The sequence below is a fragment of the Vigna unguiculata genome, chromosome 4 (genome assembly GCF_004118075.2).
Source record: "Vigna unguiculata cultivar IT97K-499-35 chromosome 4, ASM411807v1, whole genome shotgun sequence".
In the NCBI taxonomy this organism is placed as follows: Eukaryota; Viridiplantae; Streptophyta; class Magnoliopsida; order Fabales; family Fabaceae; genus Vigna; species Vigna unguiculata.
In genome coordinates, this window is record NC_040282.1 from 24,965,184 (window position 1) to 24,985,410 (window position 20,227).

At 37.6% G+C, this 20,227-nt stretch overlaps 1 pseudogene; it reads left to right on the forward strand.

Moving 5' to 3' along the window:
* Window positions 1-10,090: 10,090 nt before the first annotated feature.
* Window positions 10,091-19,991, forward strand: LOC114180630 (annotated as a pseudogene).
* The last annotated feature ends 236 nt before the right edge of the window (window positions 19,992-20,227 follow it).

Consider the following 20,227-nt stretch of genomic DNA (forward strand, 5'->3'; position numbering starts at 1 on the left):
TAAGGATGTCTCTACAAAAACCTAACCCTAGCTTCTAGAAACTAGGTCAAATAAGGTTACAAAAATGAGAGACAAAAGAGCTAACTATGGTGTGTGCAAGGCTAATTTCGTTCTAGCACAAAAGGAGACAAAGAATGTGTCTCATATGTCTCCAAAAAGTGGCCAAAGTGTGCTAAAAACAAAGGAGACCAAAGGTACATAGGTACACTTGCTTCATGCCTTTTACTTTATGCTTTATGCCTTTGCTTTACTCTCTCCTCCATATCATTTATGCTCCCCAATCACCATGCGCCACCTAGCATTGCTTTCTTACTCCTAATTAACCTACAAAGCAAATAAACATAGATTAGCATGTTGGCTTAAGTCAAGTCAACTATAGTCAACAAGTCAAACCTAGTCAAAGGTTAACAAGTCAACTAAAGTTGATTCAACTAAGTCAACTTAGGGAATCAAAAATAGCAAACACAAATGAAAGGGATGAAGGATTAGTGAACTTCCTTTCTAAACATGCTTAGTCTTCTTAATCATTTGCCTCCATCCTTGGTTGGGGTCAATCCTTCATCATCCTCCCCTCCTTGGAGAGAATTTGACCACAAATTCTTTAAGCCTTTGTAGATGGATCTTGACTTGATTTGGGGGAGGATTTGCGTCTCCCTTTTATGAGCTCTTGTTCCATCCTTTCTAAGGGTATTACCCCTAGATTTGGTTAGGCCATCTTTATTTTCTAAACTATTCTTCCTTTCTTGCTTGTGCTTTGGGCCTTCCTTTTTGGCTTGGGAAGAGAAGGAAGTGTGATGTACATCTTGCTTTGGAAGAATTTTTTTGTAGGCAAGTAACACCTTGGTGAAAGCTTGCCCCTTTTCTTTTTCTTCTTTATCTTTTCTTATTATATTTCTATCCTTATTAACTTCTTGAGGTGATAGAAGTAGTAAAGTGGTCTTTTTCCCATTTATGAAGAAAATGTATTGGTTGGTATGGCCATCATGTAAAGTTTGTTTATCAAATTGCCATGGCCTACCTAGTAAGATATGTGTGACTTCCATGGGAACAACATCACATAGAACCTCATCTTTGTAGCTTCCTATAGAGAAGTTAATTAGGACTTGTTTATTGACATCTATTTCTCCCTCTTTACTTATCCAAGCAAGCTTGTAGGGCTTAGCATGAGGAATGGTCTCTAAGCAAAGCTTTTCCACCAACCTTGTGCTAGCTACATTGGTACTACTTCCTCCATCAATAATTAGAGAGCAAACCCATTTGTTAATTTTGCATCTAGATTGAAAAATATTTTCTCTTTGAGTTGGCTCAAGCTCACTTTGATCTTGACCTATCATGCGTCTTAATAACATAGGGTCTTTCTAAAAAATTTTTGTTTTACTAGAGGAAGAAGATTCTTTTGAAAGAGAATGGGGAGATGAGTGTTCACTTTCAACATCATTACTCTTCTTTAAGATCATGGTTCTTTTGGTTGGGCAATTTAAAGCAATGTGATTATAACCCAAACATTTAAAACATTTAATGGAACTTGATCTTTGAGAAGTGGAATGGTGAATGTGATCACTTGGTGACTTAATTTTACTTGGTGGTTCTTGATGAGAGTTAGAAGGGAACTTATCATGTTTCTTTTTATCCTTTCCCTTCCATGAGTGACTAAAGTAGTGGTTGGGTGAGTAACTCTTCCTTGCCCTTCTTTTTCTTTTCAATTGAATTTCAATCCCAAGGGCAAGTGTGAAAACATTTTCAAGAGTGGAGTACTCATACAACTCTACTTGGTCTTGTATGTCTCTCCTAAGACCACTCACAAATCTTTTTATTTTCTCTTTGTTAGTTTCTTTTATTTCAACCCTACGCATTTGAGACTCTAATTCTTTAAAGTACTCACTCACACTCATAGAACCTTGGTGAAGCCTTTGGAGCTTCAAAAGAAGTTCCTTCCTATAGGAGGGAGGAACAAATCTAGCGCGCATAAGAGTTTTAATGTCCATCCAAGAAGCCGCGGGTGGCCCTTGGTCATAATTCTTACAAACTTTATGCCACCAAGTATTGGCATACTCCAAAAATCCTAAAACTACTAGATCAACTTGTGCTTGATCCTTTACATGATTTTCATTGAAAATTTGATCAACTTTAGCTTCCCAATCAAGGAAGATTTTGGGATCACTTCCACCATAGAACTTAGGAATCTTTAGAGTTTGCTTCTCTTGTGATGGGTTGCGCCTAGAATGCCCTCTTTTCCTAGGCTCTCTTTCTTTCTCCCTAGCTTCAAGCCTTTGAATGTGCTCTTGGATTCTTAGGTCACTTTGCTCCTTGTCTTTTCTCAATTGTTCAAAGGCCTCCTTCCTAGACAACTCCAAATCCCGAAGCAATCTCATCAATGTATTGTTTTTGTTTGGTGTAGGTGCATTTGATGAACTTGCCATGATTCCTACAACAAAAACACTCAAATCCGAGACAAAATAAATGGATTAGAGGTTAGACAACATGAAAACCGAGACCAAATCCAACCCAAATTGTAACCCAAGTGTTTAGATCACTCTCCCAAAGTAACAAGGCAAGGCTAGCACTCAATCCACCAAAGGAGTGAAGCAAACACTTTTAAAAACTTGTTCAAAACCTTTCAAATGCAAGACAAGTGATTCGGCCACAACATCCCAAGAGTTTCAAGAAAAGAAAACTATTAAGACACAACAAAGAACACCTAGTGACAAGCAAGAAAAACACAAAAACAAGAAAGTTTAACTTCTAAGGAAATTTTGTTTTAAAGACAAAACTTGAACAAGACTAAAGCAATGAAAAACACTTTTAAAGACTCTATGGAAAGCATTTGAACAAGCCAAGATTATACCTCAAATTATGCATACACCAAGAAAGATCATAACCAAGTTAAAGCATGAAACTAATTTGCCAATATCACCCAAAATCCAAGTATAAAATTTGGTAGCATAACACCTAGTAACAATGGCCAAATGGATTCACCAAGCAACACATTAGCTCTTGGCCAAACTGTTTTTGGTCATGAAAATAATTTTTCTTTTCAAAACTAGGTACTTAAGATGATGAGAAGGATACTTTAAGGTGTCTTGAACACTTAGTTCCTTAAAAATTAGGTCAAAATCAATCTCAAGGAGCATGCTACAACAAAAGGCATAGATCTCATGCAATAGCTCAAATACTTAGAAACAAGAATAAGAAAACTCAAAGAAGCATATGACATATGACTCAAGCAAAGGTTAGACACATTTAAAGACTCAACATGACATACACAAAGACACAAACATGTAGCTATCATGCATTTAAACTCATGGATTTGAGGCTCAAAGACTAAGCATCCAAAGACATGTTATCCAACCACATTTAGGAGCTTAAACAGGTGCAAAAACTGTAGTCAAACTGCCCCAACAAAACCTGAAAACGCTGATTCACGTATTCTTGGCAGATCTGACCTTTGCTCACTAATTTGATCATAACTTTCTCCATAGAACTCCAAATGCGTTGGTTCTTTTTTTTTTGGAAACTAGACTCAAAGAGCTTTCTTTGGAGCGCTGAGCTAGTGCAGTTTAATGTTTTAAAATCGTCACGTTTTCTGCCAGCACTGTTTTTGTGTGTCATGGAAGTGGATTTGAACCATACCAAGATAGCTACAACAAGACAAGGTTAGCACACGAAAAACACCATATTCAAGATAACCTAGGCTCTAAATACCAAATGATGAAGGATTATCTTGTTTCTTTTCAAGATTATTGAATATGGTGTAAGTTGATTAAGAAAGCTAAGTGAAATCCCCACTGGACATTAAGATAGCAAGCTATCAAGATGTGAAGGTTCCTTTCACAAAGCTCAAGAGAAGAAGATGATGGATTGATTCAAAACAAAAAGCAAATGGAAAACACATAAACCATAGAAAATCAAGAACAATTAAAGGAAGAAGAAAACATAAAATGGAAAGGAAAAGAATGGTAAAAATGTGAGAAGCACGCCACTACAAGGCTAGGCTAGAAGCCATGGCAACCTTGAAGATGAATGGATGGGTGCCGCCACTTGCTATGCAAGATAAGGCTTAAAAGTATTCACTCCCAAGGGAGGAAACTCTCACAAATGGTTGAGACACAAGAGTGTTTTTACTTCAAAATGTTCAACCCTTTTACATGTCTAGGAGCACCCCTTATATAGAAGAGTTTAGGGGCCTCTAAACAAATAAAAGATACCTAAGGATGTCTCTACAAAAACCTAACCCTAGCTTCTAGAAACTAGGTCAAATAAGGTTACAAAAATGAGAGACAAAAGAGCTAACTATGGTATGTGCAAGGCTAATTTCGTTCTAGCACAAAAGGAGACAAAGAATGTGTCTCATATGTCTCCAAAAAGTGGCCAAAGTGTGCTAAAAACAAAGGAGACCAAAGGTACATAGGTACACTTGCTTCATGTCTTTTACTTTATGCTTTATGCCTTTGCTTTACTCTCTCCTCCACATCATTTATGCTCCCCAATCACCATGCGCCACCTAGCATTGCTTTCTTACTCCTAATTAACCTACAAAGCAAATAAACATAGATTAGCATGTTGGCTTAAGTCAAGTCAACTATAGTCAACAAGTCAAACCTAGTCAAAGGTTAACAAGTCAACTAAAGTTGATTCAACTAAGTCAACTTAGGGAATCAAAAATAGCAAACACAAATGAAAGGGATGAAGGATTAGTGAACTTCCTTTCTAAACATGCTTAGTCTTCTTAATCATTTGCCTCCATCCTTGGTTGGGGTCAATCCTTCATCATACTGCCAAACATCAACACCCTTGGTCACCTTTTCTCCTAGTTATCCATACACATCATGCTTCCTTTACTATTTTGGGCCACTGGATAACAAGGCCCATAACAATGCTACCCCCACTTCAAAATTCCAACTGTTGGGCCCCCAAACTCATTCTAGCACTCTATCTTCGTTTCTAATCCACTAACTTGTAGTTGTCTCTCCTCCATGTCCTTAGAACCAATTTTTTTTTTTTAACTTGAAATCATGAGTTTAACCAGTACCTAGCAATCCTTTGATACATCTCAAACTAGGATTGTCTGATTCGCCCATTTTCCCAACCTTTTTTAGAAACTCACTAGTTCTAGTCAAGTGACTAGACTAATGAAATCTCCTCACATCTTCTCTTCCCAACTCTAACACTTGTACTTCTTCACTAACTCTAACCTTTACCTCGTCAAGCCAAGATCTTGAATTCCTTTCTATGGCTAAGCACTTACTCTCACTTCCTTACTTCTAGGTTGGCACCCTGACTTGAAACCATAACTCAACCATCTCTTATTTCTCTTGCCCAACTTCCTTTGTGCAACTCCACATTTCCAACTTTGAATGATCATTGAACACTTTTAACTAATACTCATAAGAACGACACCTTTACTATTTTTAAAGAACTGTTCTTCGTAGTAACCACTAGGTCATGAGTAAGATAGTTCTCCTTACGCACCTCTTACCATTCAGGAGCATCACTTGCCACCGTTCCGCTGCACTACTCTGATCTATACACAAGGTCACTTATTTGTTTACTTAAAATGCTGATCCTTTCCTGTTTGCCATTACAAGGAAGCAATCATCGTTGAGAAGCCTTCGTGAAAACCTCTATAGAACTTGCGAAACTCTTTAAAACTCCCATTTTTATAGTCTTAGCATTCCATTTTCTCAACATAGTATCCATTCTTTTACAACCATATGACCTACTAGCCACTCTAACATTAGTCAATACTCTTCTTGAATGGTTTGACACACCACAACTTCTCTTTAAAGATCCGCCAAACTTATAGTCATTTCGGGGATTATATTAAGTCTATACCATTATGTCTCCAACAGCGCTTTCACTTGGTTCTCTTACTTCACACTCCCAGCATAAATCATTCAATTAGGAACTATTAACACAAGTTCTACCTCAGCACTAATGCAAAAGTGAACTTTACCACTCCAAAGCAAAAATTCTATTATCTACTTTAAAATACGTCTATAAACTCTTCTACCCCTAAGATCCTTTCTGTCTATTATTCGCTTGCCTTTATCAGATAATTTTGATTCACATGACATTCTACCTCCACCTTTCAACTTGTCCCTCACTTGATACGCAACCACTTACTTATCTCCTTGAATCAAAGAACATCACTTCGTTGGGTATCACATCCCATAGGAATGAGATTGTGAAAAACAACCAATTTATCCTTGATATTATATCCCAATCATACTAAGAGAACAATTCAAATCAACTTTGAATTTGAATCCTTTGATCACCACAGGATAAACCACAGACTTGAGCAATCTTCACTTGACAATAACTATTATGAAATCACCATCTCAATTCTTACTCCCTCTTACATATAACCCTGACTCATTCACCGTACTAGCGACACCAAGAGGTATATGACCCCAAGCAAAATTGACTCTTAGTCCAAGCATCACTTTTGCAATTTGTATCTTTGAATGATATTAGTCGTGCTAACCAACTCAACACCACCCATCGTAGACACCTTGTCAACAACTCAAAACTTTTCTTTTCATCTCTTTCATCATTGTGCTCTAACATCATTGGTTGACCTTCCATACGAGAATAACCCTTAAAGATGTGTCTCTCCTTTTGGTACGTGAAACCTTCCGCCTTATATCCAAGGTCAAACCTATCTCACGTGTCAGCCACCTTACTTAGAATATACTTTCTACTATTGCTTTATTATTCTTCCAAATTCCGCCTCAACTTAACCTCCCATAAGAGGGTTTGCCATCCTTATAATCCTCATGATTTTTAGCCTTCTTAGCTTTAACCTCAAGCTTTCAACAACTTTCCACCTTTGAACTCAAACATTATCGAAATGTAAAACCAAGTTGATTTCTCAAGCCTTACTACATGAACACACACTGATATCTTCTCTTATTCTCACCTTTGAACTCAACTCCTCTTGCAAAACTTGTGGTATACGATCTCAGAATCTGTTCTTACAACTTCTTTAGTCCAAAGTGTTATTTCTGAACACCAACTTCATTTCTCAGCCCATATACCAAAACTTAGCTTTCCTCGTCCACCGATATACCTCCTACCACCACTTCATAGCTTTAAAGCAAAAGATTATCCCAAGAGGCTTACTCAACCGTTGCAAAGGTAAGCAGGTCAAGCTTGACCTTGAATTTGCATTCCTCTTCCATCACAAACACCGAACACAAACCATAGAGGCACAAACATGACAAAAAAAGGTATAAAAGACAAAACTCAAATGATAATTCTAATTCCCTTCTTCCTAAACCTTTAGAATTAAGAAAGGAAAACTATTTTGGATAAAATCATGAGTGTGCACCCTCATCACTTTATGAAGACATTTTCTATGCTTAATGTTTTTGGTTACACAGACAAGCTCGACTAACCTTGAATACTTAAGCCTACGAGACATCACAAACCCTCGACCCTCAAGTCATCTTAAGGACGAACTGCTCTGATACCATAAATGTAACATCCAAATTTAGTAGAATAATTCTAATAAATAGAACGCCACATGATTATAGTACAAACTAGAGCACCGACATAAAGTATATTAGAATTAACCTTTTTCAGTTATCCAAAAATATACTGGAATGGAAACCCAAAGACACAACACAATGCCATGAATAGAATCTCAACAAAGATTAGATTAAACTAGAAATTTGCTCACAGAGCAAGAAACTACAAAATAACATTACACAAGAAGAAAGGCTCAATAATGAGCGATAAAGGATCCAGGAAGCCTAACTACACCACAACCTCCCCGCCAACATCACGATCATCAAGAGGTCTCCACATCTGCTAACACCAAGGATTTGGTGATCATCGCAAAAGGAAAAGCCAAAGAAGAGAACAGACACAAAGAAAAAGGGTAAGCTAGTGTAAAATAACTTTCAACATGCCATAGCAAGCAGATACTTAAAACAGATTATAAACATGCAACACAATAGGCACTTAATCATGTGATAGCAAACAAGCAAGACTCTAAGACTCAATATCCGTATCGTACTCTTGATATAGAATTCTAAAGGAAGTATGCATCTGTGCTGGTTTCTAAACTCTCTAGAGTCTAGACACAAGGGGTTATCACCCAACCTAAGACACGGTTAATCCTCTAATGTCTTAGGCCTAATATGTCCCAAGACTAGGACCTCCTACATCTCTCACAACATAAATCATTCTGCTCTATGTGAGCGTGAACGATTATTAGAGTTCAGGATACCTTCCTTTATCTAGACATCTCCTATATCAAGGTATACACTAACCACCATCACCAAGAGTTTCCCTTGAAACTCTTTTACAAACAATTTCCACATGCCATCTCAATCATTCAAGTCTCATGCCAATCCACCACCAACCAAACAAGTCATAGTTTCCATTTCATACTCAACATAACAAGATTTCATTTAATCTCATACTTTATAAATGCATACCATGACATACATATATCAAAAAATACTATTCATTCCAAATAAGTGAGTGCCAAAATTTAAGTACCTGAAATTCCATACAATCAAGCACAACACAAAACCATAATTCTTATACCAAAATTCCTAAGAAAATTTATTATCACAAAACCAAAATCACTACAGTAATGTGTGACACATTTATCAAGCTACAGACATCTAAGCGAATATCCAACCGGTCAAACCACAAAATAGCATGTTATGAATAAAATGTCCAAATTTTAGCTCTATCCAACGGTTAATGAGTCGGGAAAGTCAATTTTACTAAAACTGCGCATATTAGAAAAATAACATCAAATATCACAATTTCATTAATATTTGAACCCCTAACTTGTAAATACACCAAAAATTAACATTTTCCCCAATATTTTCTCATATTCCAAAAAACACTAATCACATAAAATAGAAATAACGTGAAACCCTAGCTTCCCTTACCTGGATAATGCTAGAAAACGATAGCAAACACTTAACATAGAAACACCGCAGCTCCAAAAATCAAACAACGAGCTGAAACGTGGATACAAAAACAAATACAGGGCATGAGGATGAACCCTAACCCAAACCAACGTACCCCAAACGGTAAAAAGGGGAAGAAATTACAAGGGAGTTTAAAGATTCAACTTACTTTGAGGTAAAATGAGTTTGGCTAGCTCATAGAGGAACGTGAGTGAAACCCTAATAGAGCTCCTGTTTAAGAAAGTAGAGGAAAGAAGAGAGTTGTTTTTAGAAATGAGACATAAAATGAGGATTAGGGGGCTGGAAAAGGGTATTGGAGGTCCCCAAATGGGCTGGCCTTAGGCCCACGAAAAGGCAAGGCCCAAAACGCTTTAGAATTGAAAAAAAATGGGGCTTACAATTAAAAACTAGAAATTAATTTGTAAATATTAATAATTTTAGGTTAATTTTTTTTTATTTTTAATAAAAAAGGTTTACTTATTATTTTGGTCTTTACATTTAGTCATTTTTCTTTTAATTCAATTAAGTCCCTATTTCTTAAAAAATAATTGATTGAGTATTATTTTGTAAAGAAAAAAAACTCAATGTGATGCCTTCTATCAAATTTGGATCACATGTCAAAATTTGAATTTATCATGTGTCAAAATTTGTATCATCAATGTGCCACGTGCCAAAATCAGAGAAATTTCAAGGTAAAAGATGATTGAAATTTTTGACATATGACATACCTAAATTTTAATACGTGGTACTACCAAACAATATTAATGTCAATTTCACATAAATCACATTGAGTTTTTGGAAAAAAATAAGAATTCAATTCAGTGAAAAAGTAAATAAAATTATCAAAATAAATCAAATACATAAATAATAACCAAATTACTAATTATTTGAAAAAAAGTTGTTCATTTAATAAGTTAGACCAAAGAAGCCATAAACAGACTGAATTCATAAATATGGAGACACCACTCTACATTACGGTGACTCGGGATGCTTTGACACCATCAAACTTCATTGTTGTTAAAAACATTTTATGATGGCCTACAAATAAAATAAAATAAAAGAAAACGACATATGACTATGAAGTTTCATTAGAAACACTGTACGTATAAAACTATGGATTCTTAATTTGACTTTGAAATACATTTTCTTGACTTATGATGGATCTGCAATCATCTTCGTCTGCATTTACCTACGGATTCACCTATGATGTGTTCCTCAACTTCCGAGGAGAGGATACTCGTTATGGTTTCACTGGCTACCTCTACAGCGCCCTTTGCAACAAGGGACTTCACACCTTCATCGATCATGAGGAGCTCCAAAGAGGGGATGAAATCACGTCAGCACTTGAGAACGCAATTTAAGAGTCAAGAGTGTTCATCATAGTGTTCTCCCAAAACTATGGATCTTCCTCCTTTTGCTTAAACGAACTTTCGTACATCCTCAACTTTAAGAACAAGGCTCAATTGGTTCTCCCAGTTTTTATTTCATTGATCCTTCTGACGTGAGACACCACAAAGGCAATTTTGGAGAGGCATTGGCTGAACACGAAAAGAGTTTGCAAGTTAATAACATTGAGAAACTGGACAAATGAAAATGGTCCATCAAGCAGCTAACTTGTCTGGCTTCCATTTCAATGGGTACCCTTCATCCCCAATCTTCTAACTTTTCTTATTTAATTCGTTTATTTTGACTTGCCCAATTATATTCAGTTTGACTTCACACCGAGTTATATTCTTGAATAGGGAAAAATATGAATACGAATTTATAAAGGAGATAGTTGAATTGGTTTCTATAGAAAGGTTAATCGTGCTCCTTTACATGTTGTGAATTACCCAGTTGGACTAGAGTCACAAGTGCCAAAAGTAAAGTCACTTTTGGATGTTGGATCTTATACTATACTACACGGATACGACACACATAAACAAATATCCAGTGTTAGCCGCCAACTTATAGTCCTACTTTGAATAAATCATTTGTTAACTATATATAGAGACAATATATACATAGCGTCCAAAGCCACCTACTTGAAACATATTACATATGAGTCAAAGCCACCTATTCCAAACTTAGGAAATAACAGTTGAACTTCTAGTATCAAGTCATAAGCCTGGCACTTAGGCCTGGACCAGGCCTACACAAGCCCAAGCCCCAAGGATGGCCCAACGAGACAAGCGAAGACCTAGGCCATAAAGTCAGGTAAATCGTGATTAATGATTCTATAAATACAGGTGGACCCCAATAATTAAAGGTACCTAATTCATTAATTCCAAAATTGTGATTTGACTTTTGAGAGCTCTCGTTGATGTGATTGTCAGAGTCCTTTTCTACAGGTAACCTCCAAATGTTTAGTCCAATAGTAAGACATGAAGGCATGCCCAGCAGGATCAAAAGTATCCGTCCCAAGAAGTCGAGGATTGGGTAAGATATAATTTATGCTCCCTGATACCTTACTATTGTTTCCGCATGAATAATTGGCGCCCACCGTGGGGCTCGAATTAGTATCTTACCGAAGCAATCCGAGAACCTATGAGGATGGTTTCAACATTCAATAAAGTTGGCGCCTCGAAGGAGCCTGAAATAAGACCTAAGGAGGCTGTGGCAAACCAGTCGGACTTGGCCGCGCTCTTGGAAAGGTAAGCCAAGATGCAGTAGGAGTTTGCAGACTTTAAGAAGTGTAGCCCTGATGAGATGGAGGCACTAAGATAGGAGAATTTGCGGCTTAGAAGGAAGGTAGAGGCAGATGCCATGTTGAAAGGCAAATAAAAAGTGGTCCAGGTGGAATCCAAAACCGCTGTGTGTGTGCCAACTGAAGAAGAAAGTGAGTACAACGCAACTCCCAATACCTTCACTACAACCCATCATACATCCACCCTCCCAACCCACCCCACACCTACCCCTCCCAGTTACCACCCTCATTCTTTCCAAGTTTCAACTAGGTACCCTAAAGCGGCAAACTCCCACAAACGTCGTCACTCTTTTATTGATGACATCATTGAAACCCCCTCCCAGCCAACGGGAAGCCTTCACGTTGGAGTGCTATAGCGGGGATACAAACCTTGACAAGCATGTGAAGATCTATGTTACTTATGTCGGCTTGTACACAAATGAAGATGTCGTCATGTACAAGGCTTTTCCCACAACTATATCATATTAGCTGGATATTACTTATTTAAATAAAATTAATAATAAATAAATATAAATACATTTATTCCACACATTTCCCAAAACGCAGGAAAAATAAAATTTTATTATAAGCGCCAAAAGCGTAGAGAATAAATCTAGATTGTAGAAAAATAATATGAAACTGTAGAGAATAAAAATATTCCCAAGTTGTCCCACTCTGACACTAAGTCTCACCAGCACCTCATGCAACATCATCTGCTCCCATGTAATGAGTTACATGATCATCGTCAAACACACACAAATAAGGTGAGCTTAACAAAATACAAGTGCAATACACAATAATAAATAATCATTCAATATTCCAACCACTTCTAACAACCCCAAGTCTCACACCCCAGTCTTCATCACTTCCTCTAAACGCCTCTTGATTCTACACCCTTTGATGATTACATAGATCGATCTTTGTTGCCATGTGTGTCTACTCACCCCTCCGACTACATGCCACCACCTAATAGTCCACACGAAGAAATAAATTTGCCATGACCACGATCCACGACATCAAGTGGAGTTCCCCAATACGAACCGCAGTCCGTATTTGTCCCAAGAGTTCCAAACTCGTCGACTAATACCGAGGAGGGCAATCTTCCAGAACCCATTGGTACGAGCCACGATCTCATACACTCCACTAGACTTCCAAAACCACCAGACTACAACTTCGAGTGGCCACGTGTTACTGCAATACAAGTTGCATTCATAATTGGGCCCCCAGTAAAGCATCGTCTCAAGACCTCCATTCAAGCTGTCTAGAATCCTCCACACAATCCAGTGTTGCACCCAAAATTGCCTGATGCATCACACGCGTCACTTGACACTGTATATGTCCAGATCGTTTGTTAGTAGTTATCCCCTAGCGGTTCAATCCCCTACAGCCAGGTGCTACACCAATAACGCGAAATTACTGATTTTAGGTACAACAAAATCAATCCTAGCACACCAATCATCAAAGCACATATCTAGAATACCTACTTGAATATTTTTACAGTTCAACATGTCTAAAATTACATCACCACAATTCATATGCACCAATCATGTATACGCACTCGTGCATTCACAATTTGAGATCATGCCAACACTTGAGTTTGGGCAAACAGCAGTCACATTATGCATATAATGTAATCCAATTAAGAAAAAACACAAATATCTTAATGTAAACCATGAAAACAAATTCAAGCACCAATCAACATTATATTGATTCCCATCCAACTTTACGTAAATATTAAATATAGTATTTTAATATATTATAAGTTTTCATCATTTACTTTATGTAACCCGCACAATGCGGACATGACCAAGTATTGCAAATACCACCATAATAACGGCCACACAACGAATGAGTGTAAAACACTACAAGACAAAATCGAAGAGTTCATACGCTCTGGCCATTTAAAACAATTTGTCAAAAGAGAGGGACAAGGCAATTCTCGACAAGTGTATAACCGCAACACAAAGTCAGGCCGCCAACGTGATCATAGAGAGAGGCAGAATGAACGTAGAGAACATCTGCCTGCATAGACTAACATCAATCCAACTGATAGATCCCCACAACATGGACTATAAACACCACATCGAGAGGCTTCGTAGGATGCGAGGCAACCGCGTTAGCTAGAAAAATGCACATTAGAAGCATTCAGTCCATCAACGCAGTAACTCGCGTACATAGATGACGATGAATTCATTTTATCACGTTCACGGATGCAAACTTTCATGGCGTCGACCAAGACCAAGATGACCCCATGGTTATTACTATGGAGCTTGAGAAGTTCATAGTTAAAAAACTACTGGTGGATCAGGGCAGCTTAGTAGACATCCTCTTCTGGGCAACATACCAAAAGCTGGAATTACCAATCGAGGCCATGATCCCTCATGAAGAGCCTATATACAGATTCTCTAGAGAAAGGGTGTGCACCCGCGGCTACATAAACTTGCACACAGTGTTCTATGAAGGAATTTAGATGAAGACCATCCTTATTTGGTTCCTAGGGGTCGAAGCGCACACATCCTATAACGTCCTCCTAGGAAGGTCATTCCTAAACACTCTGGGAGCAATAGTATCAACGCCACACATATTTATGAAGTTTCTCTCCCCGTATGTTGACATCATCACCATCCACGGTGATCAAAAGCTTGCCCGGGAGTGTTATATTGCAAGTTTATGGCCAAAAGAGTCGACCTTGACCGCGAATAACATAGCGCGATGATGGATGCACTCCGTCACGGATATCGCTGAACGTCCACTCCAATCGATGTTCCACCGATTAATCTACTCGAAACATCATCAAAACGTGACAAAATACTTGATTTCTCATTTGGGAATCGGAAACCTTGTTGGGATGACATCAGGCGAGAGCCAAGAGTAGGCATCTCTTTGACACGCGAAGACCTCGACCCAAGAATAAGGTGTGACTCGCAAATCCAACCGGTTGAAGAAACCAGAAGCCTGGAGCTCGCACTAGGGAGAACCATACAACTCGATTCCGGCTTAAGCAACAACGACCAAATCATAATTGAATCAACTCTAAAGGATAACACAGACCTTTTCGCCTGGTCCGTGACAGATTTATCAAGGGTTGCCCCAGGTGGTTGTCCACCGTTTGTCAATTTTTAAAGAAGCTCGATATGTCTCCCAAAAGAAGAGAAAATTGGGAGAAGAAAGATGGTTGGCAACTAAGGCTGAAGCAACGAAGCTCCTCGATGCCAAATTCATTGGTAAGGCCTATTACACGACATGGATGGCTAACGTTGTCCTTGTTAAGAAGCCTAGTTGCAAATGGCGAATGTGCATAGACTATATTAATCTCAATAAAGCCTGTCCCAAAGACGCATACCCTTTACCCAACATTGATCGCTTAGTAAACGACGTAGTAGGGAATCGGGTACTAAGTTTCCTAGACGCCTACTCAAGGTACAATCAAATATCGATGGCCCCATCAGACATGATCAAAATCGTGTTCATCATAAAAGATGAAAATTACTTCTACAGAGTAATGCCCTTTGGCCTAAAAAACGTAGGGACCACATATAGAGAAAGTCTTAATCCACCTAATGGGAAAATGTGTTGAAGTCTATGTAGACGACATGGTTGTCAAGTCCCCTAGCCATTCACAACACTTCAAGGACTTAGGCTAGGTGTTCACTATGCTACGAAAGCACAACCTAAGGCTGAGTCCGAAAAAATGCATCTTTGGGGTAGATGGTGGTAGTTCCTAGGGTTCGTGCTCACACATCGCAAAATCGAAGCGAACCCTGAAAAGTGCAGAGCCATAATTGAAATCAAAGTCCGACGATTGTTAAGGATGTACAACGGCTAATAGGTCGGGTTATGGCCATATCAAGATTCCTTCCCAAGTTGGTAGATAAGACACACCCCATCATCAATCTCCTATGAAAATCCGCCAAGTTCTTATGAGGGGAGGAATGTGAGCGAATCTTTTAATATTTGAAAAAAAATTTGGCGTCCCCTATCCTCCGAAAGCCTGATCCTAACCTCCCATTGCTGGTATACATCATCGCAACAGAGTACACAATCAGTGCCACATTGGTGCAAGAATTCGAAGGAACTTAATACCCAGTATATTTTTTTTCAGTAGAAATTTACGAGACCCCGAAACCAGATATCAAATGGTGGAAAAGCTAGCCCTATCCTTAGTAAACACCACAAGAAGATTCAGACCCTACTTCCAAAACCATTCGATCATCGTCAAAACTAACTACCCAATACAACAGATCCTTTAAAAGCCTAATCTAGCAAGACGAATATCGTCATGGTCCGTAGAACTCTTAGAGTTTCATATATGCTATGAACCACACAGACCCATCAAAGCTCAATGCTTGTTAGATTTTGTCAACGACTTACAACACACACCAGATGAGCACCTATGGATCTTTTATGTTGACGGATCCTTTAACCAGAAGGGAGTCAGCGCCAGTATCGTCCTAGAAGGCCCAAACCAGATCCTCATTGAAAAATCCCTACATTTCACTTTCATGACATCTAATAACCAGGCCGAATACGAAGTTATCCTAGCTGGACTATTGCTAGCACGAGAAATAAGAGTTCGCCGACTAGCGTGCAAAACTAACTCCAGACTCACGGTGGGACCTCTTGTAAGACCCAGAAAAATTAAGTAAGTAAATAAATATTTATTTAATAAATGTGAAGGAAGGAATCTATAAAGTAATTAATCTAGAGAATTATGACAAAGGAGAAATGGTAGCTCAAATGGTTAGACATGGTAGCTCAAATGAATGGGACTTGGGTTCAAGTCCTATGTATGCCATTAATGTGATGTTTTAATTATTTAATTTATTATGGGCGCATATATGAACACGTGGCATGATGTTATAAGTATATGTGTGCATGATATGTCAAGAAACATCTATAGGTTGATGGTTGTGCATATGCTTGATAATTGGGTGGATACGAGTTCAAACCATGGGTAGCGTGAAATAGATCTTTTTACACTTGGATTATTTTTGGCTACATTAGTAAGTGATCAAGAAACCCTAGTCATCTTCAAAGAAGCTAGAGAGGTAAGGATCATGGCAATTGATGAGCTTAAACCACCAATTAATTGCACTTGAATGACATTTAAATCATTGTTTTGGTTTTTGGACATTAGTGTAGTAATTACTAGGGTGAAAGCTTAATGAGTGAGTAAAAGTGGTGTATGAGAGGAGGTATTTTCGTGTGGCTGCCTAAAAGGGTTTTCCAGAACACCAAAACTGAACCAAAAGGAAGTGTTTGAGGGTTGAAGGTCCACTCAAGTATAGGAGAAAATACCTACCTAAGGAAATTTTTGGCCAAGAAGGGACGTTAGGAGCACAAATGGAGCGGAAAATCCAAGTTAGGGGGGCTGCCATTGCCTGTTTTAATGATATTATATGCAATTGCGTTATATATTGATGCATGAAAGTCCTCTCTTGAACCAAATTCTTGTATCGTTTAACTTCTTGATGTTTGTTGTATGTGGTTTTAGAGAGAATATGTGTGTGCTTGTGGTTTCCATTGTATTGGGTTGTCTTTGTGAATTCATCACTATTATGATTATTATAATTCTTCTTTCTGCCTTTGCGTGATGTTTAAAGTTTTTCTTCTATATACGATACACTTATGATTATTATTTACTATTATTATTATATTACTATTATTATTATTATTATTATTATTATTTTATTTTCTTATTACTTTTGTTATTATTATTGTTTTATTTTAATGATGATTTTATTATCATTATTATTGATTTATTTCATTATTGTTTCATGACAAACCAAATAATTAGAAGAAATAAAAAATAGAGAGTGTGTGTATATATATATATATATATATATATATATATATATATATATATATATATATATATATATAGAGGGTTACTTAATTAATTGTGAATATTTTAATAATTTAAACAAGGACAGAGATATGGCGAGGATGGGTATTATGGCAGGGATATGTACATCCCCATACCCATCCTCATACCCAATTGAAAAAGTTAGGGATTCCCTATACCCATACCCAAACCCAGTCAATGCGGGGATTCCCCGTCAAAACGAGGACAAGTTCAGGCAATACCTGCTGGGACTAGTTTATTTGCCATCTCTAGTACTAGAAACACTATAAGTATCTCACGACAGCCAAATGAAGTAACACACACAATTTCTACCCTAATCCTTATTTATAACATAAAATCCAACCCCAAAATATTCCCGCCAAAACGTCACACTAATAAAGAGTGAAATGTCTATAATTCAAGTGACTCTCCAGCTTCTCCTGACATGACTCTTGACATTCACTATTTGTTCATCTTTCCTAAGTCTCTGACAAAGCCTCAACAACGTTTCCACTCCTCAAGGTTGGGGGACTACTATAGGGATATGCCAATATACCAAGAAAAGAGGAATTTTTCTTGTAAAAGCCACAAGACAGAAAATCGTTTGACACAACATATTCCACCAAAGGTTGGGGGACTAATGTACTATACTAAGGGATACGACCGGCATAAATAAATACCCGGTCTTAGCCGCCAACTTGTAGTCCTACTTTGAATAAATCATTTGTTAACTATATAGAGAGACAATATATACATACCAGTCAAAGCCGCTTACTTTAAACAGATTACATATGAGTCAAGGCCGCCTATAAACTTAGGAAATAGCAGTTGAACTTCTAGTATCAAGTCATAAGCCTGGCGCTTGGGCCTAGACCAGGTCCACACAAGCCCAAGCCTAAAGGGTGGCCCAACGAGATAGGAGAAGGCCCAACCCATAAAGCCAGGTAAACTGTGATTAATGATTCTATAAATACAGGTGGACCCCAATAATTAAAGGTACGCAATTCATTAATTCCAAAACTATGATTTGACTTTTGATAGCTCTCACTGACTTGATCGTCAAAGTCTTTTTTTTTCAAGTAACGTCCAAAATGTTCAGTCTGGCAATAAGACATGAAGGCATTCCCAATAGGATCGAAGAGTATCTGTCCTAGGAAGTCGAGGATTGGGTAAGATATAATTTATACTCCCTAATAACTTGCTATTGTTTCTGCAGAAACAGATCTGATGATGTCATCCACATGGTTGGGATCCATGGACTTGGAGAAGTAAATAAAACAACACTTGCTGCTGCAGTCTATAATTCCATTATTGACCGTCATTTTGAAGGATTGTGCTTTCTTGGAAATGTTAGAGAAACTTCAAACAAACATGGGTTACCACAGCTCCAAAACAATCTTCTTTTTGAGACAGTTGGAGAGAAGGACATTAAGTTGAAGAGTGTCAATGAAGGGATTTCTATAATACAGCACAGGCTCAAGAAAAAGAAGGTTCTTCTGGTTGTAGATGATGTTGACAAACGGGAACAGTTACAGGCAATTGTTGGAAGACCTGATTGTTTTGGTCCTAGCAGTAGAGTCAGAATTACAACTCGGGACAAACAGCTGCTAGCATGTCACAGAGTTAAAAGAACATACGAGGAAGATGCTTTTCAATTGCTTTGTTGGAAAGCTTTCAGGATGGTAAAACTTTATCCGAGATACCAGGATTTTCTGAATCGAGTAGTGACTTACGCTTCAGGCCTTCCATTGGCTTTGGAAGTAATAAGTTCTAACTTATTCGAAAAAAGTACAGAACAATGGAAATCTGCTTTGGATCAATACGAAAGAATTCCTAACAAAGAGATCCAAGAGACACTTAAAGTAAGCTATGATGCTCTGGAAAAAGATGCTAAAGTGTTTTTCTTGACATTGCTTGTTGCTTCAAAGAATACGAATTGACAGAGGTGGAAGATATACTTCATGTTCATCATGGTCACTGCATGAAACATTATATTGGAGTGTTGGTTGAGAAATCTCTCATAAAGATTAGCTGGAATGATAAAGTGACACTACATGACTTGATAGAGGACATGGGTAAAGAAATTGTCCGCAAAGAATCACCTAAAGAACTTGGGAAACGAAGTAGGTTATGGTTCCATAAGGATATCATTCAAGTTTTACAAGAAAATAAGGTGCATAATTATTGCTTTGGATTATTTTTACGTGCTGATGTCTCAGTAATTTTTTACTTTACATATATTGGTGTCCTAATATTTGTGTGTATGCTTGTAATGTGGTTAATTTGTGAATTTTGTATTTATAGGGGACCAATGAAATTGAAATCATACATATGGATTTCCCTTTATTTGAAGAAGTAGAATGGGATGAAGTTGTATTCAAGAAGATGAAAAATCTCAAAACACTACCATTAAGAGCGCTCCATTTTCAAAACGTCCCAAACATCTTCCTAATACTTTGAGAGTACTGGAATGTCAGAGATATCCTTCACAAATTTTGCCAAATAATTTCATCCAGAGAAACTTGCTATATGCAAATTAACTAAGTAATTTTACATAACCCATGTTGGAAGCCTTATTTTGAAAAGAAAAATGATAGGTTGACATCTTTTTCTTACTACTTTTTCTACCACCTTACGTGGAATGAACAATGTCATTTTTATTTTAATTTTTAATTTAGTTTTAAATTGCCCACGTTGGCATTTGAGAAAGAAATTTTATTTCGCGCGTTGGCACCAAAATTGCATTCTCTTTCCCTCTCTTTCAACTCCATTTCTCAACTACGA